This window comes from Pararge aegeria, chromosome 4, assembly GCF_905163445.1.
Source record: "Pararge aegeria chromosome 4, ilParAegt1.1, whole genome shotgun sequence".
In the NCBI taxonomy this organism is placed as follows: Eukaryota; Metazoa; Arthropoda; class Insecta; order Lepidoptera; family Nymphalidae; genus Pararge; species Pararge aegeria.
Genome location: NC_053183.1, coordinates 10,771,001 through 10,784,434, shown reverse-complemented (window position 1 = coordinate 10,784,434; position 13,434 = coordinate 10,771,001). Strand labels below are relative to the sequence as shown.

Here is a 13,434-nt window from a genome sequence, read left to right as displayed (position 1 = left end):
TCCGTTATTAAAGCCACTACTGCCTAAGTAAGGCGGTTCCAAAAAAAGTACTCCCTTGCCGGGAAATACTAACACCATGCTTAATTTTGGGCGCCAAGCAGGATTGCTGTATGATTACAAGCAGGCGAGGCTTAACACCTACGCCTCAAGTTATTGGACACAGTGTGACACTCTTTAGGGCATGTTCCTTGCATATCTTTCGAAATGTGGCTCTGTTAATAGACGGTGATTTTCGACAGGTGGGTCATCTCCTTAGTCCGGCAATCTAGTATGTATATTAAAAGTATATTAAAAAATTTGGACGGGCTTTTACCGCCTGGCTGGCTGTCCTTACATAAATATAAGTTCAATATTGGCAATATATTACTTAGTTAAGAAAACATTATAAATAGAAAATATGAAATTAGGATTAAGAAAAATTATATTCATATCTATTATATTTAGCCAGTAAAATACTCAATTGTAAGGAATGTTTTATTATTACTATTATTATATTAAAAGAAAAACTAGCCCTATGTATCCACACTGTGATAAAAGTAACATACTTAAAACCAGTGTATCGGAATTTTCCGATAAAATTGGATTCCACACATGCACAGCAAAGGATTTGAATACGTAACTTTGTTTTTGATGGATAGTATAGTGGAAATTCATGACATGCAAGGAAGCTATTACCACAATATAAAAATGAATATAGCGAGGCACTACACAATTTTTCCCGCGATATTTCCCACGGATATTCGCGTATATTTCACGGAATGTTACTATTATGTTAAGCTGTACAAACATTCGTAAAAGCGGGTTTTATAGAATGTTCTAGGAAATACTATTTCCGAGGGAAACTGCGCTCCCGAGCTTAATGTAAATGCATAACATGAGACATGGAGTATTAGTATGTACGGAATACATACAACAATAGTTTTGAGGTTTATGATGAAACATTTGGTCGTCAAAGTATAATAAAGGCTTTACTTTATTATACTTTGACGACCGACGACTATTATTTAAGTTAAAAACTGTTACCATTTTTAACATAAGAAAATAAAAAAATGGTCAATTGTCAGTCGAACTCTAAATATGTGGTGGAAAGGTTTCTGTTATCTGATTCAGACTAAATCACTTTTGTATAAAAAAGTTTCTGTTATATAATTTTCCTGTAAACGTTGAATGATTAGGTCTTCTTTTATATATTAAAAATTCTAACTCTAATTCATGAAAGCATATTCATGTATTGATATGTAAAATGATGCATGTTTTTTATAATTCTTTGCAATTCATCCACCATAATAAACCCAAAATTATCATTAAGGGGGTTTTCATGAAATTGCAGTTTTTTCATTCCATATAAGGAACCCTAAAACCTGATAAATACCCAACACTTAAAATGTAAAACTTATATATTTTTTCTCAAATTAAGTTCAAACATAAAAGTAAAATATTATAAATAATTGAGAAAAGACGCATTTTTATTTTTAGGTCGAATGAAAACGAGGCAAGAAACTTGGCAAGCGGTGGCATAATTTCAATTCAGAGTACACTTTGCATCTAGAATAGGGTTGTAAAAAACCCGAACCATAAACCATTTACCACAATATATTAGCGAGTTAAGTTTACTATGAACAATTTTGGGAACATGAGGAAATTCACATAAACTATCTATGTAGTACAATAACTGTAAAACATATGTTACTAGTGATCTATCCCGGCTTCGCACGGGTGCAAACCAGTCTTACACATTCCACTGCTGGATTAAAGGTCTCTCCCAATGGATTTTATACCATTAATCACCACACTGGGCAAACGGGTTGGCGATCACAGTACATAGTAGTATGTATTAGCACAGAGGACGCTTCTGCTTAATCTCTCTTATATTCCTTTATCGTCTCGCAAGACACCCGCGTCTAGAGGGCTACAACTTTGCTTTGATCTGCCGTAACAACACGGTTAAGTATGGTGTCACTGAATTAAAATGAATATACGATTAGTGTGTATCTAAAAATCACATAAATAAATATAAATAAAATAAATATGATTGATACTTAAATTTGGCTCAACCGAGAACGTAATTTAGCACATAATATAGCTTGAATGATGAAATTGGTTACTGTTTGCCATAGAAAAACACCAATGCAACGTTCGCGAGGGATTTAAAAAAAGCCTTTGCATGGTTTCAAAAATAAGCGGTTTTTTGCATAGCTAGTCTATCCTGGAGACGGATAAAGTATATCCCAAAAATGTTTCCTCAGCAGGAATTTAAATAATCCCTAAATAATTTTGCGGCACAGTATTAAATATATTTTACTTTTCGGATTTCTAGATGTTTTCGAAAGTTTATGGAAGCTGGAAACTTAGTTTTTATAGATAGTTAAAACCACAAGCACTATTATAAACTTTACTAAAATTATTACAATTTTTTTTCTCCTACAAAACATTAGTGTGATACTTTAATGTCTATTACGATCTAGCTCACTTGACTAGTAAGTAACTTGATTTTACTTAATAGAAAAAAAAAAACTATTTTCTCTTGACAGCCCTAACAAGGTATATGCAACCAATTTAAGTTATTGAATAATTCTATTCAGCTATTGTAGATGTTTAAAGGTAAGTCGTTCACCTGCAATTTGCATAAATTGAACTAGTTCATTCGCACGAACAGCGCGAAACGGTGGCTGGTGCGAAGTAGTATTCCATAAAGAAATACAAACACAGCCAGTTAAATCACTTTGTTTGCGGTGAAACAGTGCCAGGCGCCAAGTAGAACTCCCCTTTGCGCCTTGCCGGGTGTTCTATATTATTTTCCATTGATAGATCGATTTATAATTAACTGCCATTTCAACTAGCCACAGCTGCCTTAATATTACGAGAAAACGTATATATAAGTTTCGCTGTGAGATCAACGCGACGCATCAATATAAACTGTGGGTGAATAGCACGTGTCGAGTCTTTGAAGTAGCCGTACCGATGGCCGCATAGTGTCTGGCTTAGCAGAGCGTGCAAACTATATTTGATAGAACGAGTAGTAATAGTGGTAGAGTTATGATAAAAAGGGGGTGTACTTGCGGATGCCGTGCTCATTTCGGAAGCCAAGCAGCACTGCTGTATTCTGGTCTGAAGGGCATGGTTTCCAATATAATTGTAGGCACATAAGGCTTAACACCTACACCTTAGGTTGATGGTCTCAGGGTTACACTTTGTAGGACGTGTTACTTGCATGCTCTGCGAAGTGTTTCTCTCTTAATGAACGATTAATTTTCACTTACTATAAGTTGGGTCATCTGCGTGTTACGGCAATTATTATCAGTGGCGTACATAGAGGGTATGCACAGAGCAAATGATATATAGTGAAAAAAAATCTTCAGTACGAGTTATAAATACTTAAGGGTCGGCTTTGCATGCCTATCCTTTTTTATAACACATACTAGACATTTTCAATGCACGCCACTGATTATTATTATGATAAAAAAACTAACTATAGGTAGCTTACCGATATATATGTGTCGTGCTAAAAGGCAAAGTAAACATAAGAAAATCTTTAAAAATCCTACTGATTTGTTCTGGACACCGGTAAAGTTATGTTCCCAAGCCAATGTTAAGAAATTAAATTCAAAATTCAAAATTCATTTATTTGAAGTAGGCCTAATATAAGCACTTTTGAAACGTCAAGTCTGTCTGTTTGTAGTGACTCTACCACCGGTTCAGAAGGCAGATTCTACCGAGAAGAAGCCGGCAAGAAACTCAGCAGTTGCTCTTTTCCAACATCAAAAATTTTATTTTACATTTTAACATTCATTTTTCTATCTTGTGAGAGATGAAAGCGGAGCCGGATGCTTCCAAGCAACCTTGTCATTAAGAAATTCATCAATTGTATAGTAACCTCGCTGTAATAAATGTGTTTTAACACATTCTTTGAATGTATGCATTGGTAGGTCCAATTAGCATTACTTCAACCTTTTCCATCAACATTCCCTTACCGGCCCACTACAGGGCACAGGTTTCCTCCCACAATAGACCTCAGAGAAACCAGAGGTAACAGTATAACATAAGCTGCAAATCGTACACCCACCGGTTTCTCCCACCCATATCGATAAAATCAAAGTCAAAGTCAAAGTCAAAAATATCTTCATTCAAGTAGGCCCATAGGTGGCACTTTTGATGCGTACATAAGAATTACACGGTAGTGAGATGATGGCGATAACCACATTCGTAAACTTAAAATAAAGCTACGAGGGTTCCAAACGCGTCCTGGTCTAAGAAGAAGCCCACAACAAACTTAGCCGGCTGTTTTTTTTTTGTTATCACCATCTCACAATGTCATTTTAAATTATTAGAAGAGCAACCTGGTTAGAGCAATAATTTACACCCAAGCTTTTTTATCGATTACGTAGTCCTTTAAACTATGTGGCGGTCTCCACATTACATAACTAGATGGCGCTACTAAAATCCTACATCGCGCTAGCGAAGTGTTCACTAAGAATGCCTATATATACAACTTCCAAAAATGAAAGTGTGGACCTCGGTCCCCGAGCATGATCACCCGCTCGGAGGAAGATCTTCCTATTGTTACGGTCGAGCGTATCACCAAAGCTCCCGTACAGTGGTGTCTCCCGACGTGATCATCGCAGCAGCATCACCGCCATTCAAGCCTGACGCCCACCCGACGTGATCATCGCAGCACCGCCACTCATGCCTGACGCACACCCGACGAGATAATCGCAGCACCACAAAGCACGCCTCACGCACGCAATCAACGCACGCACGTAACGCTCAACGGTCTCAACGCACGCAACGGCCTCAACGCACGCAACGCACGCAACGCACGTAACGCTCAACGGTCTCAACGCACGCAACGGTCTCAACGCATGCAACGGTCTCAACGCACGCAACGCTCAACGCACGTAACGCTCAACGGTCTCAACGCACGCAACGGTCTCAACGCACGAAACGCACGAAACGCTCTCGACGCTCTCAACGCACGCAACGGTCTCAACGCACGTAACGCACGCAACGCTCTCAACGCACGAAACGCTCTCAACGCACGCAACGCTCTCTACGCACGCAACGCTCTCAACGCTCTCGACGCACGGACACGATTGGTGACAGAGGCATACTACAGCAAGCAACACTGCTTCAATGGTACGACTTCCAGTCTCGGAGGGGAATACTGTGGCGGTCTCCACATTACATAACTAGATGGCGCTACTAAAATCCTACATCGCGCTAGCGAAGTGTTCACTAAGAATGCCTATATATACAACTTCCAAAAATGAAAGTGTGGACCTCGGTCCCCGAGCATGATCACCCGCTCGGAGGAAGATCTTCCTATTGTTACGGTCGAGCGTATCACCAAAGCTCCCGTACAACTATAATAAATACAACATCGTTAAATTATTTAAATAGCGATGTATGTAATTATTTAAAAAAAAATTTAGTGTGGACTTCTATTCATCTTGATAATGAATGCAAAAAAGAACTAGGTATTATTATAAAAGCATACTTCAGAAAACATATAGCTGCTGTAGTTCTTCGTAGGTTATCTGATAAAACTAGAATAGCCTGTTGCTAATGATGGCCTTTGTTTCTTTTTGCACACCACTTCGATTCTATTGAGAAACTTATGTCATATGATTCGATAGGCCCGAATATAAGAACGCTTGAATCGAGGCTGGTGCTCGATGATAAAAGGCAATTTCGCGATAGTGGATGTCCGTGCCTTATCTCAACTTTCGCACCTATTACTGTCAGAGACATAATATTATTAAATTATACAAATAAAGGTGATGAGGTTGGTGTGTCGGAGCACAAATCTTTCGATAAAGGTATGTATATATATAGGATATACAGTGGCGTGCATTAGGTTTCTTACCAGGGTATGCATTCAGCAGTAAATTGCATAAAACGGCAATAAATCTCCTCCTATACGAGTTATAAATAAATTTTAGGGTATGCAGTGCTTTCGTGCATGTATGAAGTGCACGCCACTGAGGATATAAGCAATCAACTTACTAAACACGGACATAATAAGTAGCATCTACAAATTGTTAGGAAAAGGTACAGAAATTATGTGTGGGATTCATTACACACTTTTTCATCCTAATTAAATATAAATAAATAAACGTGCTCATAACGTGGACCTTAAAACTTCGGTATAAGCCTCGTAATAAACGATATTAAACACGCGTGTTTGATTTATGATGCTAAGTTTGTACCATATACTGCAAGATGTATGAAGTTGGTCCATTTTTAATTTATCCTTCTGTAAATGAATGTTGTGTTTTTACATTTACAATATTAGAAATGGGTATTGAGCTGAAAAGTAACACTAACATTGGAATGAGAACAGAAGCGCAATCACATACCTACTAAAAAGCAGTATTATATCCAATAAGTAACCGAGAAACACCGGAAACTGTTGGGAACTTCTGCAATATGTGACTATTTTGCAAAGAGTATACAAATACTTTGTCTCAATCGAAAAAAGAGAAGATAAGTTTCGTAATACCGATGGCGGTTATTGGTGTATTATGTAAGTAGTAGGCCTGGCTATATAATACAAGCTAAACCCCATTGTTACTCGCGTTAACTGTTATTGTTAACGAAATGTTACATTAAAACATGCCATATCATACTCATAGACATAAACTCCCATCCCGTAGCTTTTTTCATTTTCATTTCGTCCACATCCCAATAACATGTTGTAAAGGGCAAGATAACTATATAAGATTTTCTTAATAAATAAAATGTCATATTTTTTTTATAGTTCAGTATTTTATGCCTAATAATGACGATGGAAAAAACTTTAAATTTTTAATTTAAAAATATTTAAAAATTTAGAGTTTTTCAGGGTGCGTTATTCAGGCTTATTTAAAAGACATAGCGATATAGCTCCTGGGCATTTTGTTCAGATCAACTTTGGTCCAAAACATTTGTGGAATACAGTAGGTTTGAACGTTTGACCAACAATTTAGTCAACGCACTCGGATAAAGCACACGTAAGCGCGTTTTCTTGTGCCTTGTTTTACAAATACAAAAGTTAAGCCTGAAATCTTATTATTACCGAACATAAAGCCTTACTTTTGCACAAATAGCTTTTTTTAGGGGCCAGAATTATTAAAATCAGCACAGTAGTTTCAGAGTTTATCGGTTACAAACGAAAAAATCTTTTCTCTTCATAATATAGGTCTATAGATTTGGAAAGAGGCTAGGTTGTTGATGATATTGATAAAAAAAGTAACAGAAATTCTACGTTGGTTTAGGCTTTCGGACAACAATATTATGACTCCATTATATGAAAAATATGTAGCGAAAACTTCCTTTACATACCGTTATTTCAGGCGGAATATCTTAATAAAATTACAGTAGATAAACATTTTATGAGACTTTGCAACTTTTTCTTCAAGAAAAACGTACCTATGTTTCAGATATGGCAAATATTCCGGACAATACGCAGAGCTATGTGCTTGTAAAATAAATTTTAAATTTTTGAAACCTTGGGACAATTTCTGCCTTACCAAATCCGCTGTATTATAGATTATAAATCGAGAGGTAAACGACTATTAGTTTAAAGCCACATTTTTAAACATTAATCAACATCACCTTCAATCCTCTCTTATAGGAGAGACAGGAAATTAAAGCTTATACCCCCTCCAATGCATCCATATTGGCAGCGGCGGGCTTGAACAAACTTTTGAAGTTTGTTAAAGTAGTTTCTTAAGTTCATTCTTTTTGAATATTTATAATATTCTTAAATAAAATTATAAATATAACCTAAAATAAACTATTTAAAAACTAAATAAAATCTAAAACGTCCTCGAAACCACCGCAGCGAGGCACAGTTCCTAAGATGCTGGCAGTATTGCCCCTTTGGATGGCCAAACTAATTCGTTGGCCAAGGTAACTGCCCGCTCTAGGATCACCGGTAGACTCGATAACCCTTTTCGATAATTCTTTGAAAAGGGCTCTTGCCTCCGGACCCCACGGTCCCAAAGTCTCTACTCCAAAAGGCACAAAAATGAAGCTGCTATCCAGGTTTTCATATTTACGCCTCTTGGCCTGCTCGGCACTGGAAGCAGCCGCACCTACCAAATATTAAAAACCTATTACTATAATTATTTAACCTATTACTATACCTATTATTATTATTACCTATTCTTAAATGCATTTAATTTGTCAGAATAGGCCGGATTTGCATACATATCTCCGCTGACGCTGAAATTATATTCGACAATCTAGGATAAACATAGCAAAGTGTATTAGATTTCTACATTGTTTAGATTTAATAAATATTTACTTCACTTTACTTCGGGCTATGTATGTTATTTGCTAATTTGAAAGTCGTCCAAGTATTATTCGACTGTAAGATAACTCGATTACCGTAACTTGGTTCGAGTCTCTATATCCCAAATCTCTGTAAACACCGGTGTATTTAATAATGGCGTCGTCTGTGCTGTTTGTTTGTATGCGCCGGTCATGACCCTTGGGAGTTGACAAAGCTTGTAATTTCGTGACATACAACGAAATTAAATGTTGTTCGGAAGGTTTCGGCTACATTTTAGTATTAGGATCTACTGGATGAGGAAAGCCGAAAATACAAAACGTTGGCGCTGCTTGAAAGAGGCCTATGTCCAGCTGTGGACGCACAATGATGATGATGATGAAAACTATCGTAGAAAAAACATATGGATGAAACGGACTGAACTAGATGCCAAAATGTCTGAAGAAGTCTAACATGACTTATAAGAAAATACTCACCTTAGTCATAAAAAAAAAATTACAGTATATAAAGCCTCCTTGAAGCAGGTTCTGACATGCGATCCAGTTGTAGGTACTACCGTGGTACATAAGTAATATATTTATACATCAATGCTTTTACATAAAGATATTAATTATTTTTTTTAAACAAGTAATAATTCCAACTTGCTCTCCACACCCAAAAGACATAGTATCGTCATCCATGACAAAAAGTTCAATAACATGGTATGAGCAAAAAGTCAATGGTCAATTCACCCAAGTACTAGTGCCACTCAGAAGTCACACGCCTTCGGTCAACTTAACGACTTCTAACGTTTTTAAGGAAAAACAGATTGGTATGTCGCAGGATACGAAAGACGTAAAAAGAAGTTATTTAATCTTAGATTAAGGACTAAAGACTAATTTGACGTCTCTAATTAGTCTTTAGTTTTAGTCTTGACTCAAGACTACAGGGTTAAAAGGCCGTAAGGATGTATCACCTTTTTATAAAAAATAAGACTGAGTCTCTTCCATCACATTTGAGCTAACTTATCTGGTTACATCTTCTTTCAAAGTTTTCCAAAACTTTTTTATTTTCCTTATACCCTTTCCGAAAATATTATCTTGCTGTGCTTGGATGCTGTTATTAACTTTCAATATAAAGTGAGTTTTGTGGAAACCGATAGCTAGATCGATAGCTTCGTTGAATACAATGCAAACATTGGCAGTTAGGAGAACGTGATTAAATTTCTCAATCGTGGTACTCTATTCTATTAGAAGTATCAATTACGCCTGAGCTTCCGAAAACAATCAAAGTTCAATTAAGTGGTATACCTACCTACTCTCTATTTCTTGAGGATATAAACAATACAGATGCTGATAAATCTGAAACCGCTACTGAAATTTTTCTCTTTAAAGTACCTATATGTTCTTTATAATATATTTGTGTGTATCTCCATTTAACTTGACGTTAATTTGGTCTCTCTCCTTGGTGAATTTCGTATTTAGTCCCAGTTGTTTTCTCATTTATTCGCTCGATTATGATATCTTGATATTATCTAATTTTTTTTGAAAATTAAAACATTATCTTACTTCAAAATTTCTTATAAATCGTAAGATCTATTTCATATAAACCAGTTGCTTCTCCTGGTACATATATACAAATATTGCTAAAATATACTTATGCATACTTCAACATTATTTCGTAATTCAGTTACACGTTGTATAGAAATATGAGTGCTCGATGTAAAAAAGCAATCTCCCGATAGTAGAATTCCGTGCCTTATCGCACCATGCTTTAATTTAGGCTTTGTCAAAATAATGAATGAGAAACTCAAACTTCAATATCATTCAATCTACAACAATATAATAAATTCGAAAGTGACTGTCTTTTTCTGTTTTCAAAGTCTTTCTTCCTGATAAGGCTATTACGGACTTGGTGACGGAACATGTTGTGATGACACATTTTTTGATAGCAAACAACGCAACAGACCTTCACTGGAGCTGGATTGCTCTTCAATCTTAAATCTTACTGTCTCTCTTTCGATAATTCTTTTCATTAAACTTTTGATCGATTGTAAATAAATCTAATTAAAGATGTTTTTTGTCAGCCCATTACGCACTACAGATACATTAGACTAATGCGATTCGATTGAAGGAAAGAAAGTTTCAAAAATGCATTTAGCTCCATAACTGCCTTTTGCTAGCCTAAAGCTATAACTGCAAGTCCTCTTTATAACTGCACTCGTTTTCAGAATCTATAAGATTATTTTTAAAAGAAGAAAAATACATCGCTTTATTAATATGAGAATGACTCTAAATTCAAATGAATTTTTATCGTTACCTGATTGTGTATGAAATGAGAATTTGTAATATTAACAAAATATGGCAACAAAGCATCTTCAGATCAAAAGAGTAGGTACAGCAATATTTGTGAAGAAGATAGACTGTATTTTGGGTACGTTAGACACTTTTAACCCAAATAACAAACGTTCATATTAGGAAAGAAGAAGTAAAATATAGGAAAAGTATATTTACATATTTTGTGAAGTACTCAATGAAGTATGATGAAGCGAATGCCAATATATATGAAAATAGTGAGTCTACCTAATACGCAACTTAGCCGTTAATAGTTATTACGTCAAAATAGTTATTATTAAGTTTTTTATCGTATTATAGTCTTTTACTTTAATCGTACAACTGTTAAAATTTTGGAAGAGGAAAATCGTTAACGTAATAAATGACCTGCGTTGAAATTGGAGTAAAGTTTTCCATTAACAACAACAAACCACCTGTATGTTACAGAAAACTTTCAATAAACCACAAGTCTATTAATACACATCGTTAAAAGCGTTTTAATTGTGTACGACTATATTAAAATACACTGCTTTAAATAAAAATGCACATCATGTTATAAGTGCGAGGCGGATGTCAAAATCGGTTCATTCGGAAAGGAGACCGAAGCTTATGAGCGCTGCGTTTACCAAACAGCCTACGCCTACCTCGTATATGTAAACACAATGTATACTTATTATTCTTAAGTGTGGTGACATAATATCAAAACGTTACGCTAAGCAGAGCGTGGCCAGATTAAGCCAAACTAGGTATTCGAATATCAAACATTTCATCAACTAATATGAATGCACACAGTATAAGTTTGAAATGTTTAATTTCATGGTTCAGCTCGTACAAACTCAATTTCAAAGGTTTATGAACCCACATAACTCATTTTGGAATCGCTCTCTGTAATACTCTCGACAGTTCATTTAAAATTCGTTTTAAAATTTGAAATGTGTTTATTGAAATATAATATGAATATACAAAAATATTTGTTAAATTAAATAGTTATCTAAAATTATTTTACAAAGGCGGGGTGGCCTTGGTATAATCTCAGCAAATATTAGTCATGTTGAAACATATCTGTAAACGAAATTAAGTTAGGTATCTGAAAGCATTTTCCGTCCCTCGTAAACCTAAAGGGATCACTGCTCACATGTCTTATTATAGCGGTGGGTAATATATTCAGTTCAATTTCACGCTTCATTATCCCGATCTCCTTCATACTAAGTATAAACGTAGATGCTGTAACATTGCGACCACTTGTAACTATAATTAGTACATATAAATTAAACTGTAAATACTTATAAAAATTATAGTAAGTTATCCGTTTTGGTAATTTCAATGTAAAAGTATAAATAATTCTTCCGTGGTGTTAATGTTAAACTTAACTGATTTGGATCTAATACTATAATATTACATTTATTAAGTTGTATTCTACAGGTTAACACTTCAACCCCATAAAAAAGACGGATTTCACGATCCTTTGCCACGACCTGTTACTTTTCGGAGTTATGTAAGAATTTAATTTAAGCCATTAAGCCAAGCCAAGCCAAGTTACATCACTTGCATGAAGTAAAAATGCCTGAGTTCTTCATATATATATGAATAAAGTCAAAGTCTAATATATTTGAATTTGACTTTGACTTCGCTTAAATTCAAAATTCATTTATTTCAAGTAGGCCTAATATAAGCACTTTTGAAACGTCAAGTCTGTCTATGTGTAGTGACTCTACTACTGGTTCGGAAGGCAGATTCTATCGAGAAGAAAAACTCAGCAGTTGCTCTTTTCCTATATCAACAATTTACATTTTACATTTTAAAATTCATTTTTCTATCTTGTGAGAGATGAAACGGAACCGGATGCTTCCAAGCAACCTTGTCATTAAGAAATTCATCAATTGTATAATAACCTCGCTGTAATAAATGTGTTTTAACACATTCTTTAAACTTATGCATTGGTAGGTCTAAAATTACCTTAGAAATCATATTATAAAATCGTATACTCAATCCCACAAATGACTTCTGCACCTTTCGCAGACGATATGCAGATGGCACTAATTTATGACCATTTCTTGTAATTCGACTGTTTATATCCACTTTTTGATTATAAAGACTAATATGTTGTCTTACAAATACTATATTGTTATAAATTTATTGTGAGGCTACCTGTTTCTTTAAATTTTTCACGGAGGGCTTCACGTGATTTAAGTTTATATATTGACCGTACAGCTCTTTTCTGCAATATATAGCTATACGATTAACTACATAGCTATACGATATTGTACATTACATTAATTATTTTGAAAACAATTTTCAAATATGTTCAAGTCTTTACCTCTCTTTTCAACTGTTTCGTTAAATTGAAAACTAATGAGCTTCATTATGTTGAAGCAGTGCTCCGGCCAAAGCTACACCAATCTGAAACAAACGAAATAGCTTTGTATTCATAGAAGGTACTTTGTGCTTCATTAAATATGCCTCAATTCCACCTGTTTTCGCTCGCTACCATATTTCTAACGCGTTTAATCATAATACGTATTCATTATGCCTCGCGTTTGCCTGAAGAACCTTTGGCCTAACGTTTTTCTGCTTAAAATATAGAAGGACATAGAAAGTTGGGTAATCAAACGCTAGTCTATGTTAATGCGATGAGATGCAATGGACCGAAAACCGAAATGGACTCTTAAAGCAAAAGTGTTACACTTAAAGATAAGTAGACCTACACTAGGCCTGGAGCCGTATGATGCCGCCTGATCAGAATACAGTTGGCACCAACCCGCAGTGGTGGTGCGCAGTGGATAGGATAACGATTAACTGGACCAATCCGCACTGGACAAGCGTGGTAGACTACAGCATTAACCTCTTCTC

The 13,434-nt window shown here is 35.4% G+C and overlaps 1 protein-coding gene and 1 long non-coding RNA gene across 4 annotated transcripts in view; one reads left to right on the top strand and one right to left on the bottom strand.

Annotated features, from left to right (window-relative positions):
* Positions 1-12,977, bottom strand: part of LOC120623487 — a 79,239-nt gene extending 66,262 nt beyond the window's left edge. The window contains exon 1 of the long non-coding RNA XR_005658709.1: positions 12,902-12,977. This is a non-coding gene — a long non-coding RNA (uncharacterized LOC120623487). The remainder of the gene's footprint in view (positions 1-12,901) is intronic.
* Positions 1-13,434, top strand: part of LOC120623481 (pseudouridine-5'-phosphate glycosidase) — a 220,864-nt gene that overhangs the window by 127,913 nt on the left and 79,517 nt on the right. The window lies entirely within an intron of this gene.